The sequence below is a fragment of the Grus americana genome, chromosome 1 (genome assembly GCF_028858705.1).
Source record: "Grus americana isolate bGruAme1 chromosome 1, bGruAme1.mat, whole genome shotgun sequence".
NCBI classification, from domain to species: domain Eukaryota; kingdom Metazoa; phylum Chordata; class Aves; order Gruiformes; family Gruidae; genus Grus; species Grus americana.
The window spans coordinates 153,102,157-153,123,505 of record NC_072852.1 but is presented as its reverse complement, the minus strand read 5'-3'; the positions used below and the strand labels follow the sequence as shown (position 1 = coordinate 153,123,505).

The following is a 21,349-nucleotide window of genomic DNA, read 5'->3' as shown; positions in this document are numbered from 1 at the left end:
AGTTATTAAACTTTAAAATTTAATTAAGTATGAAAGCTTTTTCTGTGTCATAACTGATACTGTTGCTAGTATTGGGAATTGAATGAATCATTATGTTTGTGGCCATTTTATTGGGTTTTGATTTTTAACAAATCATTGGTCTTATTTGATGCAACCCGCATGTTAATATTTTCTGACTTTATCAAGGGACTGTTAAAAAGAATCTGCTCTGAAAAGAACTACAGCAGCATAACATGGCAAATATTTAAAATGGGCAATTAGTGTGTTGGGTATGTGGTGGGATGAGCAGTTGTTTTGCTCTAGTTCTAATACTTGTTCAAATACTTATTTCAGGACAAGAAGCAAGTATTTTTGTGGTTGGTAAAGAAAGCCATAGCACCTTGTTCTGTGAAGCTAAGCCTGATAGTCTTCTGGTGGGAAAAGGCAGAAAGAGAAATGCTGCTGTGGAAAATAAACCCCAGCAATGTTGCTGGAGTCTTTTTTTCCTTCTCTATTTTCAGCTTCTGTGAGCGAATGTGAGGGGGTCTTAGTCTCTCATGCAGATCAAACATACTGTAGGATGGAGAGCATCTTGCTGCTCTTAATTAAATTATTGCTGAAGTTTTAATGCCTTTGTTCCCTCCCCCTCCCCAGGAACTCATCTGCGTACTATTGATACTATATTAATAACAGTATTTTTACTGCAGTTTTTCCTAGAAGTTATAATTAAGATCAGATCTTCATTGTGTCTGTGAGTTTACATACTTTTGCTTGAGAACATGTTGCATCTTGGAAGGCTTAAAAGTCTAGCTTGAAAGCAATAGATGAAGAAGCATGCACAATTCAGCCAGAGGCAGAGCACAACTGAGATGGAACCATGATAATGTCTGACTAACTTGTGTGTGCTATTGCTTATTTCAAATTGTGTAATACATCCTTACCCCTCTTGTCTTCAGAAGAGGCTGGAAAATGGAAAGATCATGGGGAAAGGATGGAGGCATGGAAGACAGTCATGAGTCTTCAAAAATTAAAAAAAGAAAAGAAAATACAGTATTGCTGTAATTTCTTATTCCCTGTTGTTCTGCCTGTTTAGGGTTAGACTTCAGGAGTGTTGTGCTTGGAGGCCTGTTTACATAACAACGTTGTTTGTTGGTTTGTTTTTTTTTTTTTTAATAGGGATTTTCTGCTCTGGAGATGGTCCCTTTCAAACAGTTGGTTTTTCCTCCGCTCATATTCCAAACGGATCTGAACTGATCTTTTCCCTTAGGGTTTTTTAGCCTCCTGCCGTAATGCTAAAGCAATAGGGAAGCAGAGGAAACCTTTTGTGGTGTCAAGATTTGCTAGTGTGACGTCTTGGGAACTGTAATTGCTGATGTTGTAGCAAACAGCCGTGAGGGTGCTACAGTCAAAGCTTTTACAAGAGTAAGGGGACTATCATGACTCTGCCCAGGTTTTGAGGAATCCAAGGGTACAGGTGACTGCTGACTGAAGTCTGAAGTCTCCCTGGTTCAAACCTGAGAAGAAATACTTTGTGAGTAGAAAAATTTTTTTAAACCATTTTAAATCATAAAATGGGTGTCTTTTTACTATTTTACATGATTGTTAGGATTTTTGCATGAGAAATCACAAGGCAGCTGAAAAGACAGCTGAGTGACTATGTAATGTGTCAATTCTAACACTTGTAAGAGTGCTGTGAAACAAACCATCAGCTGTTGTGCTCACAGGCACGTGAAATGCTCATCTGTTGTTTTCATGTGCTCTTGGAAAGAAATGTGCTTGGTACCATCTCAAATGGTACATTGCATTGTTTTCCATGCATAAACACCTTTTAGGCACTATTCACTGGCATTACTGAAGCTGACAGCTTTGACTGAATTATGTACCTGCTACAACATCACTGTCTGGAACAGGTTACATTATCAAGACCACTGATGGCTCATCACATACATCAGAGGGAAAAGAAACCACCAACATGCTGTCTCTCAAATATTTGTACATCCTGGTAACTCCAGTTATACTCTGAACCCAGAGTATAACTTCAGTTATACTTATTAGCCCCTTGCTTCCACTAGCCACAACTGTATAAATAGAAGATTTCAGCAGTAATGTACAAGGGAAACATTGTAGGCGTTCGTTGTTATAACAATTATACTGTTTCAAATTAAGTGACTTTTCAGAAAAACAATAGCTAATGCTGTTTGGATCAAGTCCATTCTATTCCTTAATGTCTACAAATACAACCTTTTAAAAATCATAACTAAAAATAAGAAACTTAAAATGATCTCTTAGAAGCTGCTTTAATTGGTAGCTAAAAGAGTACCAGGATTTAATCCAGTGCACTTTTGGGGACAAGTCCTACATTTATGCAATATATTTGGAAAGATCCTTGTTTCTTGGACCTGTTTTTTATTCTCCAAGAAGCTTTATCATACTCAATATCTCGCTAGAATTTTAATACTAATTTGCAAAGCTGTATATATTACATCATACCTCAAGTAACAACTTGATGAAAAGTTTTTTTTCAAGGGATTACTTATAAAGTAGATTAATACAGCTAGCAGGTATATGTAGAAAATGAGGTTATGAATATCATACCAAGTATTGTTGGTGAAGCTGTTTGCATACTCAAAAAAAAAAATTAAAATGTCAAGGTAACAACGAAATTTGTGAGGCAGTCAGAGATTTCTCTGTGTTAGAATTCCATATGCAGCTGTGACAAGACTGCTTTTTTTCATGGGAGTGACAACAGTGTCCTGTCATCTGATTAACATTGGTATGTCTTCTGTGGAATGAAGATGGCATTATAGACTTCTCAGCCTGTCCATGCAGATGCTAAATAGCCCATGACCTTTTTTGCCTTTAAAAACAAGCCAACTAGGGCAGGAGTCCCTAAGCTGTAATATACAAGCCACTTAGTGATACATGGTCCAGCACAGAGCTGGGATCTATTGCTGTCCCTGGTGGTATCTGTCATAACACTCAAGGAGGGGGGACTAGATTTATTTTCTCTTTTATGAACATAGAACTGGCATCACCATAACTGTTGGCAGAGAAAAGTATTTGTTTTGCTCTATGCTTCTCTTTGCTTGGTGGCAGTGGGTTGTCCCTAAAGGACTGGCTGGATTTTACTGTGGGAGTGTTTAAGTATATCCACACTGAGCTTTCTGTTTGGTACTAGTAGTTTGATTAATGTGAAGTGCATGTCCAAGTAAGATATAGCAGATATTATATGTGCACAGTTAGCATTCTTAGTGTTTGAGGCTATTTGCTTACAGTGGAACTCAATTATATAAATAAATATCTTTACAGGCCTGTTCCTTTACTGGCTGCTGTAGGACTGGTATCGGTTTCAGCACGTGTTTGAGCCAGCGTTTTTATGTGTGTGTTAGTTAAAAGAGCTGCTTTTTATTAAAATGGAATTTCTACTGAAGGAATTTGGCAAATTCTTACAAGTTTAACTCCTCAAAATGAGACATGTTTAAAGTTAATTGGAATAATCTATCTAACAACACGGAAAGGAGAACCTTTGCATGGTAAACCTCATCTGTATTGTGTTCCTGCTTCAAGTAATAGAGCAATGAAATCCCAGCCTGATTAAAATCAGTAGGAGTCTTGTCAGGATTTTAGTCTTAAGACTTCTAAGCTATGCAGGTTAACCAGCCTCTTAAATGAAATTAATATTAAACATCTTACTCTAATTCCTTCTTTCCTAGGAATTACAGCAAATAAGGAACACATAAAAATAACTTCTTGTTCAGCTAGCAGCATTCAGTTCAAGAAGTCAGAGCAGACAAAGCACCATTAGTGTAAAAAGGCATTGCCAGCTAAAAATGAGCTATGGAGAGATATTTGAGTAATGTCAGCAATAAAATTCAGAGTGTGTGTATGTGTGTGTGCATATATATATATGTCTGTAACTTCGTGCCACACTTGATGAAATTTCAGTTCAAATGCTGTTTGCTTTCCTGCCTGTGTGGGTATTTCATACAGTAAAAGAGAAAGAATGCAGCTTTAAAAAAAAACAAAACAAAACCCAAACATTTTCAGGAAACAGTGCTGCCTGAAATTACTGTTAGCCTTTGTTAACTGCTAGTTTGTCTTTTTTTTTCTTTTTTCTTTTTTTTTTTTTTGCCAGCCCATTAAGATAAAGTTGAAGAACCTATGGTTTCATCTGCGGCTATAGTGAAGTCATGAAAGCATTTTTAATTTTTCTTCAGAGTTCTCTGAGCCCAGTTGGGAAAAATTTTAGAGTTGTTCCAAGTATTGTGTGCTGCAGTGGCGTATACTGATCCATCGCAATGGTGTATTAGGTGTATTGGAAATACCTTTGCTGCATTGTTGCACTTCCTATTGCTTTTTCCCTGTTTTCTGTTGTAATAAGCAGCCCAGCCGCAGCATTTGTTATTTTTCCTTTTCTATTCTCTCATTTCCTAGAGAGTCCTTTGCCTTTCAAAAAGAGTTTGGCTGGGGTTCCTTGTTAGCCGTGAGATCACGTGAACCTGAGAGGTATAGCTGGAAGCCTGCCTGCCTTCGTTTCGCCGCCTGTTCTGTGCTTGGAGAGCTCCTTGCCAAGGGAGAGGCAAACACCAATAATCTGTACAAAGCAGCAAGGACTTTTAAAGATTAAGTTAGGGGAAGCTATACCCACTTTGTTCTGCATAGTTTTCAGAACTGAAATTTGGAGTTTTATCAAATAGTGGCATTTTTATGTTGCGTAGCGAGGTATGAAATTATTCTCTAGCAATATTAAGCTAGTAAAAGTTATTACAACTTTCTTGGGTTTATATATTTTAATATTATGTAGTTATAGATGTCCTTTTGTTTATAATCTACTTGAAATATATGGCCATTTAATCAGAAGGGAAAGCATTAACATGTAGTTTATTATGAAAATTAATAGCTTTTACGATACCTCTGAATGTAATGAATCTTTCTCTTGATTTAAATCATGCTTCATTTTTCAGATATTCTCTGTGCAGGATGAAACATTAGATACTTGCTGAAACTAAAGTAGGAAAGCTTTGTCAATTCTGTTTAGTCCCTGACATGAGTACCTTTGTGCTTTTGGTGCCTCACGTGGCTCCAAAGAAATTGGAAAAGTGCCTAAGCAGCAAGCGTAATTGAAATTCAGCAGGGGTTACATGTCTAACCTGTTTAGGCATTCTGTAAATCCCATTTTTCAGCATCTATAGCTGATGAATGTCTTTGTAACTCTACTTGATTATAATATCTAATCAGGAAAAAACAAACTTATAGAAACTGGCTTATTTTTCTGACAGGGTAATGCATGACCTTAGATATCTCCTGCCACTGTGCTTCTCATGTAATGAAGAGCAGTCACATGCAAGTTTAGGTCTTCCTTGCTTGTAGCCTCCTCCACTTCTGTAATGGCAGACCACTCACTGGATTTGGCACTTGCTCCTAAGAGTGTAAAGATGGAGAAGTTGTGAATGTAAACATTAGGTCTTGCATAGGTGCAATAGAAACCATGTGAGCTACAAGGTTTCACATGCTACCTTAATAATAATTTCAGTGTCACCTACACATCTGTAGGGTAAAAAGTGGTGAGTTAGATTGATTCACTGGCTTCCAGCTGGACCATTTGTCATGGAAATGAATTGCTTTGCCGCTGTTCTAGCCAATACCCAGATTAGATGTTGGGTTCAGTTGTTGCCTCTGGCACTGGGGAATTTCTCAGGGCTGTTGCATGCGAATGCACAGATTTGCTGGGGTTAATCAATGCATTACACTCTTTGAGTGTTTAAAAAGTCAAACCATCACTACATAGGAGGAGGGAGCTTTGATAACAGAAATATTGGAAAATACTGAAATAAATTATTTAAGGGTTGGGTTTTTTTTTTTCAAATCTATTTTTGCATTTTGCTATAGCTACAACAGGTGTGTCCACAAGTGAGGTGCATAAAAATCTTCCTACCACTAAAACTAGATGGCTCTCTAGGAACACCTTTTGTTCATTATTCACAGGTACAAACTGCAGACTAGTTGCATACTGATATGGCTGGGTTTCTTTGCTGTTGAAAATTGTGCTGGTTTAGAGTTGACTAGAATTGGTTAAACGGCCAGCTGCCAAAGGAAAACCTTTTCCTCCGGCTAAAGATATTGTGTTTGTTTTAATTGCTAGAGGCTAAAGAAAGTTTATTTGATTTGGACATGCAATTTAAGTTTCTTAGTGAGCAGTTTTATTTTCTCAGCTCAGCTTATCAGATCTGCTTAAGCCAGTTTGCTGATCATAAGGTACAGTAGAAAAATTGTGACTCTTTAAAATTATTTGTTGCACATAATTAGATTATTGCTTGTAGTCTTAAAATGTCATCTAAACTAATTATTGAACAGAATAATATATCTTCCATTGACCATTACTAAACAACTTTTTTATACAGAGAGGAGGAGGGAAATAAATTCAATATAGCATCTGGGGTCTGTCAATTTAAGCTTACTCCTGTCAAATTTGTGTGACCTGTTTTGCAAAGGCTTACCTGGGGAAATACACTTTTGCTTATTACTCAGCGTGTGGAGGGAGGGAAGGAAGGCTCTGTGGTAGTCACGCAGCACATGTGACATCCATCCAAGAATCATTCTGGGGCAAAACAGTTATGCTGAAAAAGGTGGATCTACTCAGGTTTTTTTTTTTAGGGAAAGCAGCAGTGGAAAATAAGGCACCTGGGATTAACTGCTGCCAAGGAGACCTGTCCAAAAGGTGAAAGTTCCAGGGAAACCACATCAATGTCGCTTCTGCTGAGGTTTCTGAGAGGTCGGGAGCAGGTCCTTGAAAAACCAGGCAGTCTTGCCAGCAGCTTCTGTTTCCAGTAAGGTGTGTGGATATGTGCATGACATTGTGTATGTACGGAGAAGGTACTGGGGACCTCTGTAACGCTGTCAGGACTTGCCAAAAAATCCAGCTGGGACAAGGCTGGTGAGCCTAAAGCAGAGTCAGTTCTCTTAATGCTGCCTGAAGTCCTCTTGACTAGCACTCTGTGTGCTGAGGAGAGGTTTTTTCCAGGAGAAATCCTGGAAGTTTCTTTTTCTATATGGGCAGAGCTTGCAGTCAGAGGAGTGTGTGTAAGGGGGAAATACAGCAAAAATGCCCCATTACACATGTTAAGGAAGCTGTTTTACTTTTTCCCCCCCTCCCTGTTAATACTTATTTTGAGAACCACCTCTCATTTTAGAACATATCCTATATGTTCTAGAACTGTACTATATATAGAAATATGTGGTTCCATTTGTGTACTGTATTATGCTTTTGTATAATTCCAGCTCTGAGCAATACTACTATGTGGTATATCACATACCCCAGTGTATTTCACTCCACAGAAATCATCTGTGCCTGCCCTTTTCACTGTCGCAAAACACATTTACATAGGAAGGCTATAAATGAGATTCTAGAAGGTATCACAGTGGCATACGTGTGTGCAGCCAGGACCAGTCCCGAAGGAAGCAGCTGGGTTGCTTTCCCATTTTACTAGCTGGTGTGGCTCCAGCAGGGCTGCTGGGCTTGCTTTTGTTCACTGCACTGCAAAGGAAGAGGCTCATCAGCAGCATGCAGGAGAACAGTGCCAATGTTTGGGGGACTTCAGTAGTGTTTAGGTGTTAAAGTCTAAGAAAGTGTCCCTCATTCTCTTTCTAATTCCTTCAGTAGTTTTTCTGGTGAGGATTGAGCTGCCTGGCGTTGATGGGTCCCCTTGACTTTGCACAGAGCTGTCGTTGTCTTGAGAAGGCTGTCTGCAGTTTGGTGTGTGCCATGCTCTTGAGCTGCTGCGTGTGCCCAGTATAGACCTTGCTGAGCTTCTCAAAAACTAGAATGGTCAGCTTTATGCAGGGCAGATACAGAGGCATTTGGGTTCCCAGCATACGTCATAGTGAAGTGGTTAGAGCATTTGTCCAGAAAAAGAGAACACTCTTGGGTTTCTTCCTCAGCATTGAGGGCTAGGTGGATGCCCAGCCGACCAGCTGCCAAGCTCTTCCTTGGTGAAGACAGTGTCTTGAAGGAGTCAAGATTCACTAGACCAGAAGGGGTGGTAGCAAGGGGAAACTTGGTTCCCTGCTGAGTGAGGCCCTAACTTGTAAAATGGGAGTCTTGAGTTTTGCTCTCTGTTTCCAGTAGCATTCGTACATGTAATAAATAATCACTTGATACGTGATGCATAATCAGTGCTTGGAGTAGGGATCCTGTTCTCATCTGATTGCATTTTAAAAGAAGGAATTGCATAGATGTTGAAAGCCAAGCAGATTGTGAACCTTGATCGTGATGTGTGCCTTTCAGCAGGTAGATGAAACACCAGTCTCTGCAGAAAGAGGGATGGGCCTGAGCTACCCCTCTGTCATTGTCTTTGGTTTCCTTAGATGGAGCCTGCCAGAAACGTGGATTATCCTGAGTCCCTCTCACAAGGCCTCAATTCTTGTGCACCACTTAGGGAATTTAGACCCCAGTGTATTCCGTTGTGGAAGGCAAATGCTGGGTGTCATTAGGCCAAAGCCCTTCAGGATTCTTATTAGCATTTAATAGCTTCACACGTGATCATCTTGTTCTCTGTGAAGTTTTGAAGAACTGCTTGATCTGATCTGGCTGGTTATTAGTCACTGCTGTTTGGTGGTTGGGTTTTTTTGTTAATCTGTGTAATTCTTTAGCAAAGAGGGAAAATAGATTTAAAGAGCAAAAAGGTACGTAATAAACCTCTTCATTGTATTAACTTGAAGATTGTTTGAATACTTTTACTGGCAGAATTCCTGTAAACTGGCTCTGTTAGCCCAGTGTATCTAATATTCCTAGAAGATGTAATATAAATATGTTGTCTCCAAATGGCAACCAGAAGTCACTGCTATTCTTCTATCCATCTTTTTGTTGAGTTTATTTTCCTTTGGGAGGGTGTGTGTCAGTATAGAGCAAATGCGTATTTAAAAGTTTTATTCCTTTCAGTTCTGTTTTTGCAGTGACTGAGATACAAAGTATCCAGAGATAGATGCTGTTAGGTATTTTCTGCTACTGTGCCTGGCCCTTTAATCTCTTAAGAAATTGAATCTTGCCCTTCCATGCCCAGTAGATGTTGCTGTTGAATCAATAACACTGTGAGATGACAAGGGGAAAAAAAGCTTTCAGAGCTCAGAAGGTATGGTAAATATTCCAGTATCTTATCCAGAGAATAGATGTCTAATTTTTTTTTAAAAAATGTAGCGCCCACAGTGTTTTCATTTATTTATATCAGCTTGGGAATCTGCAACATAAATCAGAAGTAAGCATTATATGTTTGTCACTTTGAGTTAGAGGTTTAATGTCCTGTGGAAGAACTGCAGGGGAAGTGGATTTTCTACCCTGCATCTCCATTGTGGTTTTAGTAAATATATTTTGAACTCTCATTCCAAGAAGCATAAATCATATCAGTCATGGTGATATCTCTATAGCACGATACAATTTCGCAAAGCTATGCCATGTTAAGAATAGGCATTCCTGTAGCTTTCCCAAGTCAGCATTGTTCCTTAGAGGCTGGGGTCTTGCCAAGTTGTGGAGCAACTTCTAGGATGAAAACGCAGGATACAGGGTAGGTTTGGCATGCTTTTATTGAAGCGGACAAAGCAAGGGAGGCAGGTCACTTTGGGAGAGGAGACTGAAAGAAGATAAAGAGGAAAACATTTAAAGGTGCTGTGCTTCCTTTAGCAATGCCTGTTCAGAAAGATTATATGTAGAGAAGTCTTTTTTTATTTTTTTATTTATTTTTTAAATGCAGTCTGGTTGTCTTAACAGAGTTTGAGGAATAGTTTGCTATTGATCAGAAAAAATGTGTGAATAAAATATTGAGTAAATGAGTAATCTCGCTGCTGAATTTTCTTTCCCTGTTATATGGGAAAACATCTGCAGCTATTGGTTTCCTTGGAAACAAATTCACTGCAAAAGCTAAATGCACTGCACAGAGCCTGTCAATTTTACTGCATTTGAGAAGAGTTTAACATGCACACTTAGATCTTTTTTACTACATTTGTTTCTCAAATGTTGTGCCATTTATGCTGTTCTTGCCTAAAACACCTGATCAAAGGAGATGTGCAACATGCTCTGGATTTTGGACAGGACAACAAGAAAGGTTGGTATTTACAACTCTAAACAATGGACAGTGTGTGGGGTGTGTGTATATATATGTATTTGCTTACAGACAGCATCTAGTTTTCTGAACACTTATTTTTAAAGTCTTCCCTTTTAAAGCTCAGTGCTATTGTTTGCAGTCTTAGCTGGTTTTTGGAGTTGGAGATCAGAGAGCTGCTGAAAAACATTGCTGGTACGTTTGCCTCATAGTAGGATTTTGGCAGGACACTGGTTTTATTTGTAGTTGATTTAATTAATTCAATATGGGATACATGTAAGTGTTCTCACAGATTAGTATGTTCGTTCTGGCTGTGAGAGGAGTATGATTTCATATATTGTGTTAGAAGATTTTAGTGATGTTCATGATTAGCTTCAACTGTTCATGCCCAAAACAAATTTGTGCAACTGTGTGGTTGTCTAAGTATATCAGGAAGAATTAATTTAAAACTTACTTGCATTGTTGTACTTTTAAGAAAGAGAATCTCTGTTAAGCAAGTATTGCATAGGAATTAGATTGTTTTTCAGAAGGTAAGTTTAACATAGCTTCATGTATGTACCTGGGTCACAAGTACATGAGGTATCACATTTGTGACTTGTCTTTCTGTTTGTAAAATGGTTTCCCATATATATTGGAAAAATAACATATAGTACTAAGACTACACTGTATAGAAAACACTTTTAACACATGTTGACAAAACATTGGCTGTAGCTTGTCAATTATAGAGACATCTGGTAGTGATTCCACGGTGGGGTTCCTTGCTAAAATAGGCTTTAAAATGTTTCATAAACTCCTTTTCCTCTCTAAAAGGAGACAGCTGCTCACATGACATATATATATATATATATATGTTTAGTCACTAGGTCCTTTGCATTTGGGATTTTATTCGTGAGTATTAAACAACCTTTGAATCTGAGACCATAGCGTGTTCCCCCCATGGGTAATGTTGCCTGCCATTGCTGAGTTAATCTTTTTAAAGAGTTCTCTCTCTAGAAAGGATTTGAAGTGAGATTTTCATGGATTTTCTTTTATTACTACTTGCTTTGGGTGCTAAGTTACTAATATTACATTAGAATAGTCTATGTGCTCTGTGTATACAAACTGACCCTATTTGGGGATTGAGGAGGTGGGGGGGGTAGGCGGATACTTTCTTTTTTCCATGAGAAACTACTCTTTAGTTTTAAATACTCTTTTGCAAATGTCAGTGGGAGAGGAAAGAAAGGGATAGAAATAGAGTGAAATAATTATTTGTATGTCAGCTGTTATTCATGATCTATTTTCCGAATCTTATCCTATCCTTATTGCCTCTACACATTTAAAAACCTAGAAAATTAATACAAAAATATTTATTCTATTGTAAAGCAAACAGTGCAGTTCCTTGAACAGCATGCTGCCTAATATTATGAAAACAATAAAATTGAAGTTAAACCATCTAATAACATAACTACTTCTACTTTTTGAGCTGTTTGCCTGCAACCCATTACCACACCACTGCTAATTACTTTACAAGACATCCCATTTGCACATATATGTGACAGTGAAGAGAAATATGATATTTAGAAACACAAAGTAGGATAACAGTTTTTACGGTTAACATTGTGTTATGGAAAGCTTTTGAATAGTTAAAGAATATGTAACTTCTGTATTTGATAACATAATTTCAAACATTATTTGCTAGGTTGTTTATGCATTTCTTTGGTTTTACCCAGTAGAGCCTTCCAGCCAAAGTTACTTAGTGATTTTTGCTTTTGTAGCAAGTGATCCTAGTAATTGCACATCCAAATGTAGTAATAACCACAGATGCAAAGGTGACTATTTCCTTAATGCCCTCTAAAGGCTTGGTCAAGATCTTCAAGGAAGTAAATGGCTATTAGGGAGATGCTAGTGCAGATCAGTCTCTAGGGACCAAAGAGACTTTTCCTTTCATGTGCGTTGGTGTGGTATAGCTAAAGTTTCAAGTGAGGCCTTCCAGTGCACAGTGTCTGGCATCCTCAAGCCTCCTCTATATGCTGCCCTTTGGAATTGCAGCTTTTAAATTATATTTCATAATTCTAGCCTCCCTATTCTCCCTGCTGTGCTCGCCTGTGCTCTGCCGATGCATTGACAGTATTCATCTCTGAAAATGCTCTTCCTCTTGGGTACACAGGTGGGAGTGGTGAAGAGGGTCAAAATGTTCTCCTTCAGAGAGCCAGGCATTGCCATGAAGTCTACAGGAACACGATTGGAAACTGGTCCATTATACATCTGCTGTCTTGGAAAGGGGCATATGGTACCATAATTCTTTTTTCCTTGAAGTTCTTTCCAGGCCTGACATTAATCACGCAGAAGCATTGTATGCTATGACAAATATATGATCATGTACAATGAAATAGTGTGAGATACTGTAGTTTGTCTGACATATTCAAGTATTTTTCCTTTACTTTCTTGGAAATTTTGGTGTACTTCTAAAATTTTTATTGTCATAATTTTTTTGAATGTTGTTGTAAATAACACCTGACTGGAGCAGAACCAAAACCAGCATTGTAGATATACCCTTTGAATCCGCAGCTGAAGGAGCAAGTCATTTTCAGCCTGTTGAAACTGGTCTTGTAAAGAGAAGAACTCTGAGAGCACAACTTTGCAGAAAGAAACTTGAACTTGAGAAATGGCAAGAGTACAGAACCTGAAATTTTGTGGAAGTCTCACTTCCAACTTTAAGTTTCATAAAACATGATGTAACTCAGCGGACAACAGAACACAGCGCAAGAACAGTGTGATTACAAAGCAACTGTTGAGAATACCAGTGTTGAAGATACTTTGGTGCACCAGTTGGTGCATCTTGGAGATTATTAGTTACCAATAACTGTGCAGCTGACCTGACAGCATTGGATAGGGTTCGAAACAAACATGTCTCGTGAGTTGAAATAAGAAATGGTGTACTGTGCACTGGGGATGGGTCTGTCTGTGAGCCTGTCTCTCTGTGTTAATCTTTGTGGATTTATGAAGCCGGCTCTTGGTTGTGGTTGTGATCGACTACACTCAAAAGATGTTTTTTAAAGTATCTAGACATCATAAAGCTTAAAAAATTATTTGATATTGAAGCACATTCAACCTCTTATGTGTAACAGATGCTTTGTTAAAAAACACTACTTTTTACTGCATTTTAAAGGCAAAGAAAGTGAAAATAAACACCATTGCATTAAGCTTGTCACTGACAAAAGAATCCTTGTAATGGATTGGAAATAGCTGTAAAAGTGAAGGAGAGAAAATAAGAAAAAGCAACAGCAGTACATAATCAAAATAGCAAGGAAATGTATACATGCATGCTTACATTTTTCTTTCAAAAACAGTAACTATTCAGGGCTGTGGTCCTTCAAGAAAACTAACAGCAACACTTTCGGAAGCCTATTAAAGCAAAAATTCAATCTTTCCATTTCAAGAAAGCATGAAAGCGTTTTGGATGTGGCTTACAATGTAAAGAAGCCTAGATGACTTTTTCCTTTCTGACAGATTTACCATAGTGAAGGCAGAGAAACTATAAACTGAAGAGCCATCATTTTCTCTTATCTACTGAGGTATTGTGTAGACCAGCTCCCAGGAAAGATCAATTTACTTTGGCTGGTTTGGGAAGTAGTGTCTTCTCTGAAGAATATTAAATGGAAAAAACAATGGGATCTGAAAATGTTCACTATTTCATATTTTAATTAAAAACACCCCAAATCATTGTGAACTGGACATAGTGATTTTTGCTTGTCAAGAAATGAAAAAGTTGTAATTGTCTACAAAAGCTTTTTTTTTTTTGATTCAGAGGCATTTTTTTTCCTACTTGCAATCTCCTGCCACTTTTAACAAGATCTGATGTAGTCTTTCTTTCCTGTATTAAGCATCCATCAACACAAATAACCAGACTAAGAAAATAATGTGTGGTGGTTTCGGTTGGGTTTTGTTTTTGTTTTTGAGGGTTGTATGCAATAAAATGGACAGGGGAATGGGCCTGTTAAAGAAATGTACGCAGAGAAGTTTTCAAGCTCTGTTGTGAAGGACACAAAGGCACCATTGAAGGACCCGTGGTGAGTGCAAGTGTTCTGCAGCAAGACTGAGATCTTGTTTTGGGTTTGGCCTCTTTGGCTGCAGGCTAAATACCCTTGCTGGGGTTGTTGGAAATGATTTCCCTATTCCTGGATGTTTTTTGAGACTACTTAAATTTTCCTGATCTGCATCAAGACAAAGCCAAGTCCTTTAACAGTGCTTGGGGTGCAGTCCAGGAGGGAAGCCAGCACCCAGGGCAGAATAGTAAGTAGCCTTGGGGAGACACATCTGCCAGAGCTGGGCAGCTCAGCCAGACCAATCACAAAATGAATTTTCCCACATCCTCAGTGCGGTCCCTGAGTATTTCACTATTTCCATTTCTAAAAAGGGGAAAAAGCTTTCTGTCACCTTAAAGCTCCAGTGAATGCCACGTTTTAAAAGATGTACCAGTGGAAAAGGGCAGTCAAATTTTAAGGTACATCCCATTTAAAAAAAAAAAAAAAAAGTTCCAAATTAAAGCTGACATCCTTCTTCTTTATCTGTGATAAAACTTGTCAGCCTGTGCCTCAGGGGTAAGCACTTCAGTTTTATTCTGTGCAATCAAACTGAATGGTCCTGGAAATATTATTCTGAATACTTTTTAGATTGCTGATTGTATGTGAAATTAACAATTATAAGTGACAGTAAAATATCATGTTACAGAGTAATTTCCTGAGAGTGTTTTAAATCAGCCCTGACTCTTGAATGGTACGCTTGCTAAACTTCTATGTATATGGCCAGTTCTTTGAAGACAGTGATTTTTAAAAAGTGCGGCATGTAATAAAATTTGGACTTTTCTTAATACTCCAAATATGAACACACACAAAAAGGGATTGATTTAAAGTCTAATACTTTTTAGGAGACCTCAAATGCTTGAGCTTTAAAAAATGTTGGACAGACTTTTTTGGGAGTGAGAAATTAATTTTATGACTCCTCATCCTGCATTTCCTTTGAAAAGAAAACCACTGAGAGAAGAGAAGACAAAAGATTTATTTTTTCTGGATCCATTTCATTTCTGCATTTAAATACAGAATACTAACTCTAGCCATGTATTTAATAATAATGGTACCTTTCAATATCTGCTCTTCTAAAACAAGAGCTCTCCGATTTCCACTTTTTTCTATGTTTAAAGTACTGTAGTTTCATTTTTTTAGGGGTTGCAGGACAGTTTCCCTTGTGTGGCCTTTCCTTTAATTATACATACCTGCGGAAGTGTCCTGAAGAAGAAAATAACAGTGATACTTCATTTCTTTCCATATTACTTCTGTTTGCAGCAAGTTTTTTCCCTGCTTACCTATATGCTTCCCATCTTCAGTCTTCCTAACTTGGTACAGAAAGCACTTCCTCCATCTATAAAGACATCGCAGTAAACTTAGAAAGGTAGAGTCTTACTTGGCATTGCACTGGTGAAAAGGCAATATTCATTCATTGCCATGCCTGCTTCTAGAGGAGCGCAGCTGCTGGCGCATCTGGGTAGTTTAGCTCCTCAGACTGAAGAGGGATAAAGGGCAGTTGGAGGTGTTACACTAAATAAACTCTTTCAAGGCTGTTGGCTCTGCAATGATTATGTGGTCCCATACGGCAAAAGAGGAGGAAGAAGAAGAAAACTGAATGAAGCAGTTACTGGGAAACTTGGCACTCTTTAGAAACACAGAAGATCAGTGGAAGAGATTCAAATGATGTTTCATTTCTTTGCTTCATGCAAGCAAGGGAGGCTGGGAAAAAAGAAGACCCTGCCCGTTATGCTAGGAAGTATCGAAACTCTTGATCTGGTCAATCGTATATTCGTTCTGGCTGAAGATTCCTAACTACAAAACTTCACAGAAGTATAAGGAATGCTGCTCTAGTGTAAAACCGAGATACAGGATATGAAAGAAATGAATTATGGAAGAGTTAGTGGCTAAGCTTTAAGAACTAATCTTGATATTTTATTTTTTTTTTTTAAGGAGAGGCTAGATTACAATTGATAAAGGGGGGAAGAAAGATGTTTAGGGAAGAAGACCAAAAGTACTGGGAGCTGGGCTGTAGCAAGAGTGGGCTGAATTGGGGAAGAGGTCACCAAATAGAAATGAGTGTGTTGCATTTCATCCATCTTCTACTACTTCTCAGCTATGGGCCTGAGCAATAATGGAAAGGAAGGGGAGCACCTATGTAGAAAGGGGGTGAGGGTAAAGCTTTTCCCCTACTGCTGAGTACTTGGTCCGGGTACCACCTCTCCCTGGTCCCTGTGTGTAGCCAACACACATCCCAGATGAGGTAGCATGGAGAACAGCTTCTGGGCCTTTTCTTCTGTACGGCACTTGCTTTCTCAAAGGAAAATATTATGGAGGTTAATCTGACACTGAGGACTCAACAGAGATTTGGTAAATTAATATATTAGTAAAACAAAGCATAGTTTTGGTGAAATCCTCTATTAAATGCTCCTGCACATCTGAAGGCTCCTTTAGTCTGTGCTCCTATATGAACCTTGCCCATACTCTGGCTTTGTACAAGTGTTTGAGTGTCAAGTTTTTAAGAAGAAAAAACTGGTTTTTGTCCTTTCTGCATGTATTTGCAGGGTAATGACTTGTACAATGTGAAGTTCTCTGTATTCCTTGAGATTGTGAATCTAGGAACAATTTTCTCCTTGTGGAAGGGTGAGGTGTTGCCAAAACCAGAATACTGCCATCTCTGCTTATGAATCCCAGTTTCAAATCCCAGATGCTTTACATAATAAAGCCTAACTGGGCTAATTACCAAGAGAACTCAGTCATTCACAAAAATAAAAGGGAAAAATCCCTTTGCTTCACGAAGGAAGAACTGGTGCCAAGAGGAGGTTGAAATGTTAAAAATGCATTTTCTGTTTGGATCTTTCATATCATCTGTCCTGTCCCCCCTTTCTTTCCCCTTTTATTTAAGGCTGGGGATCAGTATTCCTCTTGTGCAGTGGGTGTATGTGGCAGTTTTTGGTAGGACCTGTGAAGACCTAGATTATGAAAACCACATTCAATGGGTCTCTTCCAGCTCTGCAGGAGCCCAGCTTAGGTAAGTCTTTCTGGCTATGTGTGCAGCGTCTTAGGAGAGCGGTGGTGATGTGGGTGCCTGTAGCTTCATTGCTTACACAGTCTATAGAGTTTTGTGGCATGTGATGTTGGGGCCATCCAGAAAAAAAAACTTGCCTGCCTGACGTTGACCATGTGGTATCACTGGAAAGCAGTATGGGATGTTGGCAGAGGATTCAGCTGTATGGGCATAAGTATCCATATGCTCTGCCCATTTTCTTTGCAGCAAGTGATGTGGTAGGGCCCATGCAAAGCAGCAGGGAAACCTGTATGTGTTTTAATTTCTTGTGGTCCTACTTTATATTCTATAAATAGTATTTCTTCCACTGCAGCTGCTCTCAGGCTGTTAGAGAAACTAAGCTCCTATAGGTTAAAATGGAAGCCCTCTTATGGATTAATAATTGATTAAAAAACAAGAAACAGGGAGTTGCTTTAGGTAGTCAGTTTTCTGTGGGTGGAGGGGAATTACTGGTGGAGTAAAGCAGGGATTTCTGCAGGACCTTCAGCTATTCAACGTAATCCCAAATGAGCTGGAAACGGAAAGGAAGAGTGGAAAGACAAAATTTGCAAATACGTGAAATTATTCAAAATAGTCAAATTCAATGCTGAATGCAAATAGTTAGAGGATAAATTGGTGATGCGAAGTGGTTGAGCAGTAGAGTAGGTGAAATTTTTTGTACAGAGTGATGCATATGAGAAAAGACACCACTATTCCCTACGCTGTACCCTCAGCAAGAGACCTCGACTGATTGTGGGTAGTTCCTGAAAACAGCAGCAGCTTAGTCGGCACTCAGTGTTGGTCTGAAAGGCAAGCAGAGCGTTGCAAACCGCTGAGAGGGAAACTGAGAACAACAAAATCCTTATGTCACTGTGTAATCTCTGCTGTGCCTGCTTCTTGAGTACCATGTCCAGTTTTGTTTGCTTTGTTAGAGTAGAATTAGGGTATGTGGAGGCATGGTGAAGGCAGTCAGAGGTATGGGGTTGCTTTTGTACAAATAGGAACTAATTAGTGTAGGAAATTTTCTGTCTGGTAAAAAGGCAATTGGAGGGGACATAATATCACCTACAGTGGAGGTCTGTATAGTCATGAATGGCTTGGGGAAGTGAATAGAGAGTGTTTATTTCCTGTTTGTTTTTTTTTCCCACTACTTCATAAAAGGCAAACTGGGGCACCCAGAAAATTTTCAGGAAGGTAGTTTAAACAAAAGCAGTTTTTCACAGAGCACATCATTAAATTTTGGAACTTGCTGACGAATTATATTGTGGAGATCAAAGTAAAGTGAGCAGAGGAATCTTTAGGTGTACTGTTGCAAGTATCTTTTGCTCAGGCAAAACTCATTACATGATTATATGTTAATGGCCTAAGGTTACTCCTCACAGGAGGATAGTTACATGTTATTTCTGGAATATTTTCAAAATAGCTATAATTTCTTGAAAAACTAGGTAATGCTTTTTGGCTGAAGCTGTTTGAAAATAAGAGGGGTAGTGTTCCTGTGTTTGAACAGGCTTGCTGAAGACCACAGCCAAAACCAGAGCGAAGTAGAGTACTGAAGGAAAAAAATAATGTCGTTGTGCCTTCAAACCCAATAGAAGTTTAGAAGAAAATCGTTACAGACCTGCAGAAATCAGGTCAAGTATTACATCCATGTAGCCCTGACATTGACTGATTAAATTCTGCAATACATTTGACAAAAATGTTTTCACTGCATTTTAAACATCTAAGAACTGAAAGGACATTTGTTCCTCAAAGTTCTTTGTGAAAGTATTTCTACACAGTGCTATACTTCAGTATGAATTCCTCTGCTGCAGCAGGGACTTGCCTGGGACTACTGAAGATTTTTTGCTAGGGGCGATACATTAGCAGAATGTAAAAATCAGAATCCCATAAGCAGCTTGAATTTTTCAGTAAAAACAAAAAATATATATATTAAAAATAATCATATTTTACATGAAAAATGAAAACATTTCCTATTGTGTTACAGACTCTCAGTGCTAGAACTGGACATCAGTCCTTTCACACTCAAATTTTAATTTCACATGAGCTGTGTGGGGCTGAAGTGGCATGTTTAACTCCTTAATGTGATTGTTGTGATGGCCTGCAGAGGCGTGGGGCTTCAGGTACAAACTTGAAGAGAACAAACATTGCAATGGTTAGTTCCTGAGCTATACTGACACTGTTATTTCCAGGAGTGTTTTGATTCCCTGGGTAGCTCAGGGTAAGGTACTGGTTTGATTTTTGTTGCAAGGAGGCTCAGCTGGCTCCTCTTGTTAAGAGTTGATTTTAATGAGTTTGAGATCTGTTTACTCTGACTCAAGGATATTCAGAAACTATGGATTATTTGGTTGGATTCCAGTTTCAAACCAGCAGGGTTCCTAATCCCTCATTCTGTGGTTAAGTGCATTGAAAATACTGTATCTCTGTTTCCTTCCGTAGAGAAACTACACCTAAGCCTGCTACTCTGTCATTCCAAGCAAGGCTGCCTGATCTCTGTGAATAAACATGATTAAACAAAAAGAACAGTTTTAGGTAAACTGACTTTTAGTCCAGCTAACGGAAACCTTTTGCTTTGATGCTCTGCTTGTGCCACACGTTTTGCATTTGTTTGAAGGCGTACAAAGTATATATGAAGTGATGATGTTGGTATAACTGAGGTTTAACTAGCGTATTAGAGTTCTCCATTTATTTTGCACAAATATAAATAGATATTATGTGCATGTGATCCTGAACGTTGACTGGCTGACATGATAAAATTCATCACTACATTTGTGTCTTGCTTTTCATTTGTTATTTCATGGAGGTTATTTCACTGTGGAAAGATGGACCTTGTGATATATGGGAGGCTTAAGCAGTTTGCTGATTCTCCAAGGAAAATGTGAAATTGTTATTGAATTGAGGCAGGACACTCAAGGAAAGCTGGGATTGAACTAGCATCTTCTATTGCAGTAGATGGTCATGAATGAGTAAGTCTCCTGCACTTCTTGCTGTGGTGGGAAATAGTGTAATCTTACAAGTGAATTTAGTTGTTCTGCATACACTAAAATGTTGCAGGCCTTTAACTTGCTGCAGTCAACAAGTCCCATTGACTTTCTGACATCTGGACTTCTCCCTGGTCTGTCTTTGGATGCGGTGTTCTGTCCCACAGCCTTTGTTTCGAAACAAGCCTCGGCTATCCGTACGCACCTGCAGACTTGCATGTCTCTTCTAGTTCCTTTGCTCGTGGTTTACCACCTGAACGGCCACAGCCTGACCTGGTAATCATGGTCTCGCTGCAGATCACTTGTTCCTTTGCAAAAATGCGATCAGAAACAGCTCTCAAAACCTAAATACTTTTTCCATATTGAGTCCCTATAGGTGCTGTATTTCTGTCGTAATACCTTGTTATGCAAAAGCTTGACTGAAGACTTAATTTTTTCATTTCTATTAATATAGAGATGAAAATATATAATACATGGACCTGCTGTAGGCCCATCATACTTAGAGTGGAAATAATGTGAGACTTTACAATGAATATTTAAATATGATCTCAATGAATTTTATTGACAAAGGAAGCCCAGATAAATTGATGGGTCCTCTTAAAAAAAGTTCTTTCAGTTCATGCCCTCCGATGTAATAACATTATATGGTTGAGAGTTATGAACAAGTCCTCACAGGTATTGATATATGTTCCTGGGAAGGACTGCTGCTTTTTGCCTGCTGTAATCTGTAGAAAAGAATCTTTGTCCTAAATAACACAGCACAGTCCTTTTAAGTGTACAGAAAAAGACCCTTTTTAAATCTTTTAGCCCTAGATAACCATTTATTTATTTTAATGGCTAAAATATAAGAGGACATTAACTAAAACCAATAGGATGATTAGCAGACTTGGAGAATTCAGCTGACTATCATCAAAAAACGTGCCAATAATGAGATTTAGTAGGCATCGAGATAATCTTGAAAAAGGAAAGTGTTAAAAGCCTCATAGTTTGAAAGTTGTGAAACAGTCTGTATAAAAGCACTGAGAATCAATTACGAGGAGCAGTCATACAGAGAGGCAGTGTACGGCTTTCAGTTTTGTAGGATTTTCTATATCTTTAAAAGTTTTCCAGTGGTGATGTACCCAAACAGAAGTTTACTGGCTATTAGGCTTGCTTTTCCTAGAGAACTTCGGCAGCACTTCTCTTGTATATACCTCATACGGCCCCTAACTCTAA

General features: G+C 38.6%; 1 protein-coding gene across 9 annotated transcripts in view; it reads left to right on the top strand.

Moving 5' to 3' along the window:
* Positions 1–21,349, top strand: part of MCF2L (MCF.2 cell line derived transforming sequence like) — a 164,624-nt gene that overhangs the window by 12,410 nt on the left and 130,865 nt on the right. The window lies entirely within an intron of this gene.